At 53.4% G+C, this 5,000-nt stretch overlaps 1 non-coding gene across 1 annotated transcript in view; it reads left to right on the plus strand.

Moving 5' to 3' along the window:
* Positions 1-4,807: 4,807 nt before the first annotated feature.
* LOC124558671 overlaps positions 4,808-5,000 on the plus strand; it is a 1,910-nt gene continuing 1,717 nt past the window's right edge. Inside the window, exon 1 of the ribosomal RNA XR_006968859.1 lies at positions 4,808-5,000. This exon is cut by the window's right edge and continues 1,717 nt beyond it. This is a non-coding gene — a ribosomal RNA (small subunit ribosomal RNA).

Here is a 5,000-nt window from a genome sequence, read left to right on the forward strand (position 1 = left end):
ACGCAACGACATTGACAGCCAGCCCAGGAACGGCACCTCCATCTACAGGGATCCGACGGAACTACGCCAACCATGCCGGCAAAACAGTATCGCCATCTATGAAAATACGGCGAAACCACATGCAATACCTCCATCTATGCGAATCTGACAACACTACGTCCGCCATGTCGAGCGCACCGCAAAACATACCGCCATCTGTAGGTCTCCCGCAACATGACCTCCTGCAACGACGATACCGTCATCTATGAGACGCCAAGCCGACTAAGACAGCGATGGGCCCACAGTGCCCTTCTTTCGACCCCACCCCAACGCCAGCGCCTCTGCCGCACGAAGTCGTGGACCGGCAATCACTCCACCTGCACCCGTTCGTGCCCCACCCCAACCGCCCAACTCGCAACTCCAGCGGATGAACGGCGGACTTTGCTCGCACTCGCAATGTGCAATCCACCCCTATAACGTGCGTTTCATGAAGAGTTATGTCCAATATGCGACATTCCCGCTGTCCATATACATGAGCTGCGAGCTGTACCACGTACGAGCTACAGACGCGATCGCGTTGCTCGCTGTACGAATGCAGATGCTCAGCGGCAGCTAGGAGGCGCTCCATCCATGTCGGTACCGGTGAGCGTTGCACTCGCAGTCGCAAAAACGTACGGCAAGTATATTACTCGGAAGAGTCAATGACAGTCCAAGCCCCCCTGCGTGGGAAGAGTCTTCCTAGGCCATGACCCACCGGAAGGGCGCAGCGTCCCCCACCCCAGACATGTGACGTCAGACTATCGGTATTGACGACTAGACTGATTCCTTATAATCATTTGCCATACACCGGTGGAAGCTGCCGAGACGAGTAACTACATAGCGGGCTCGCCGTGTCACTAATGTACAGAGATACAATAGTTTCGACTGGAACCGGATTAAACGTATACACGGCGCTGATTAGTAATAGATAGAGCCATCAGAATACAGATAATGTATAGACCTGTCCGTATACATGCTGAAAGACTCTGCTCACAATCACACGTCAGCCAGACACTCTTATCACGCACTACTCTCTGCCTGTAACAGGCACACAGACAATATGTAAGCACCAGCATGGAACAACACCCAGTGCATCCTCTCTGCCACATTAGACAATCCACACTATCATAACCAGACCGGGAGGTCCACTCGGAAAACAGAATATCCCACCCTTCCGACAACCACCATTGCTCAGCTAAGCCACCAACACCCACACATGTCCCAGACAGGGGTGCACCCAACATCACAATACTGCCTCCTGTCACACCACACAAACAATGGCAGGAATGAAAGACACAGGTCTGCCACAAGCATGGAATCAGAGCGCCGCCTGTTATGAGCCAAAGGTGCACCCTGACGTGGCAAATCAGATGATGCCGCAGTCATTTACTTACGATAATCACAATCAACAAACCGGGCCCCCCCCCCCCCCCAAGTGCCTTAACCTAACCCGTATTGTACCTTAACCTAACCCGTATTGTACCTTAACCTAACCCGTATTGTACCTTAACCTAACCCGTATTGTACCTTAACCTAACCCGTATTGTACCTTAACCTAACCCGTATTGTACCTTAACCTAACCCATATTGTACCTTAACCTAACCCATATTGTACCTTAACCTAACCCATATTGTACCTTAACCTAACCCATATTGTACCTTAACCTAACCCATATTGTACCTTAACCTAACCCATATTGTACCTTAACCTAACCCATATTGTACCTTAACCTAACCCATATTGTACCTTAACCTAACCCATATTGTACCTTAACCTAACCCATATTGTACCTTAACCTAACCCATGTTGCGCCTTAACCTAACCCATGTTGCGCCTTAACCTAACCCATGTTGCGCCTTAACCTAACCCATGTTGCGCCTTAACCTAACCCATGTTGCGCCTTAACCTAACCCATGTTGCGCCTTAACCTAACCCATGTTGCGCCTTAACCTAACCCATGTTGCGCCTTAACCTAACCCATGTTGCGCCTTAACCTAACCCATGTTGCGCCTTAACCTAACCTATGTTGCGCCTTAACCTAACCTATGTTGCGCCTTAACCTAACCTATGTTGCGCCTTAACCTAACCTATGTTGCGCCTTAACCTAACCTATGTTGCGCCTTAACCTAACCTATGTTGCGCCTTAACCTAACCTATGTTGCGCCTTAACCTAACCTATGTTGCGCCGTAACCTAACCTATGTTGCGCCGTAACCTAACCTATGTTGCGCCATAACCTAACCTATGTTGCGCCTTAACCTAACCTATGTTGCGCCTTAACCTAACCTATGTTGCGCCGTAACCTAACCTATGTTGCGCCTTAACCTAACCTATGTTGCGCCTTAACCTAACCTATGTTGCGCCTTAACCTAACCTATGTTGCGCCTTAACCTAACCTATGTTGCGCCTTAACCTAACCTATGTTGCGCCTTAACCTAACCTATGTTGCGCCTTAACCTAACCTATGTTGCGCCTTAACCTAACCTATGTTGCGCCTTAACCTAACCTATGTTGCGCCGTAACCTAACCTATGTTGCGCCTTAACCTAACCTATGTTGCGCCTTAACCTAACCTATGTTGCGCCGTAACCTAACCTATGTTGCGCCTTAACCTAACCTATGTTGCGCCTTAACCTAACCTATGTTGCGCCTTAACCTAACCTATGTTGCGCCTTAACCTAACCTATGTTGCGCCTTAACCTAACCTATGTTGCGCCTTAACCCAACACACGTTGGGCCTTAACCCAACACACGTTGGGCCTTAACCCAACACACGTTGGGCCTTAACCCAACACACGTTGGGCCTTAACCCAACACACGTTGGGCCTTAACCCAACACACGTTGGGCCTTAACCCAACACACGTTGGGCCTTAACCCAACACACGTTGGGCCTTAACCCAACACACGTTGGGCCTTAACCCAACACACGTTGGGCCTTAACCCAACACACGTTGGGCCTTAACCCAACACACGTTGGGCCTTAACCCAACACACGTTGGGCCTTAACCCAACACACGTTGGGCCTTAACCCAACACACGTTGGGCCTTAACCCAACACACGTTGGGCCTTAACCCAACACACGTTGGGCCTTAACCTGCTCTGTAATTGTCATACGACGCGTTAAATTAGTGTAGTGTTGCCTAACTGCAACCCCCGCAATATAGTTTGCTACTCGCACTGCCCGGTCCCCAGAGTATCGCTTCATGTTAAACACCTTGCAGCTATACACTGTAATGCGGATGGCGGCAGGACGTACATGCTCAATGCCCTTCGCAGTTGTTCATTGGCATTCGCATGGCGAAGCACAGCCTACGTTGTGGTACGGCTTGTGGCAACTGTCCGCTGATGTTGTACGTCCAAATCACACACTGTACCGCACATTGGTCCTCATGTACTGAATGATACATCGTGGTACATGTGTGACCGTACCACGACTGCGCCAACAACGGCGAACCATACGGTCCAAATATTGTGCACTCAGCTACGTGTCGTCTCCCTATAAGAGCTGGATTGCAGTATGGTATGCCGTGGATGGCGATCAGCATGAGCCGTCTGTTGATGTAGTGGCGCGTGTTGTCAGACGTAGTCGTCTCTTCTCACACACCGTGATAGCATGGTGCACTGCGTTCCACATCTGCGACATGCGACAGAGGCCGGTTGACAGTCGTTCGCGCAATGGACATCGCATACGTACGGGGGCCACCTTCCACGTGTTCGCGAAGCGTGCACATGTTGTTGCGTGTATGTGGGCAGACATAGTGTGTCGTGACACCTGACACAGGCATGCAACAATCGTTGAATTTGCAAATGGCGATGGACGTCTACGTTTGCTGGTGACGTTACGCAAATGAAGAACTGGTAAACCGTTGTGGTGCGGTTGTTCTCGCTAGAGGTGAATCAGTGATGGCGACGATCGGTTGAGCTACCAACCGGTTGTTTCAGCGATACCCACCATGCCCACGAACGTGAATGGCATGTGGGTGTGAAGCGATACGCGGCGGTGGCTGGGTGGGACCGTCCCCGGCCGGTGAGGGGGGGCCTTCCGGCGTGCTGGCCGCGCGGTGCGTGGGCGCACGCGCTACAGCCGGCTGGTGGGGGCGGCCAGTGGCAGGCGCGCCGGCCGACGGAGGCGGCAGGCGGCGCAGCTGCGCGCCGGCGCACCCTGCACGCGGCGCCGTGCGGCCAAAGTAGGTCCTCGCGGGCCCGGTGCGAAGCGCGGTGGACATCTGCAGTGTGCTGGTCCGATTGAGGACTGTGTGCGCTGAGGATGCGCCGCCGCCCGGCGCTCGGCGCCGCGACGCCGTCTGCTGCTCGGTCGCCTCTGCGGTTCTCGCAGGTGGATTGTATCGCAGCTGTGCGGACGTGTTGGCGCGTGCGCTGTGCTGGGAGAGTTCGCTTCGGCACCCAAGTGGGGCTTTTGTCCTTCTGTGGCGCTGGCGTTGGAGCTGCCGGCCACCGTAGGTGGCGCGTGTTGTCTCCCGCCGGCAATGCCACGACAGCACGCTCCCGGGCCTCTGTCGGCAGCGGCAAGCTCAGTTGGGAGCACGGGTGGTCGCACCTAAAGCGTCTACTCGCCAAACTCCGGGCGATTGCGCCTCTCTCGAACCCGACCAAGTACTTAGGACGGCGCTGCGCGCCGCCGGGACCTGAGAGGGTTTCGAGGTGTATTGTGCAGGGGAGCTCAGCCTCCTCCTGTTTGCAGAATAATTGAGCGGACGCTTGCGTGTTCGCGCGGGCCCCCGGGACACACTCCCGGGCGGCCGGCTGCTCAGCTCTAGTTGACGCAGCTCCCTGGTTGATCCTGCCAGTAGTCATATGCTTGTCTCAAAGATTAAGCCATGCATGTCTCAGTACAAGCCGCATTAAGGTGAAACCGCGAATGGCTCATTAAATCAGTTATGGTTCCTTAGATCGTACCCACGTTACTTGGATAACTGTGGTAATTCTAGAGCTAATACATGCAAACAGAGTCCCGACCAGA

This window comes from Schistocerca americana, unplaced genomic scaffold (assembly GCF_021461395.2).
Source record: "Schistocerca americana isolate TAMUIC-IGC-003095 unplaced genomic scaffold, iqSchAmer2.1 HiC_scaffold_1029, whole genome shotgun sequence".
In the NCBI taxonomy this organism is placed as follows: Eukaryota; Metazoa; Arthropoda; class Insecta; order Orthoptera; family Acrididae; genus Schistocerca; species Schistocerca americana.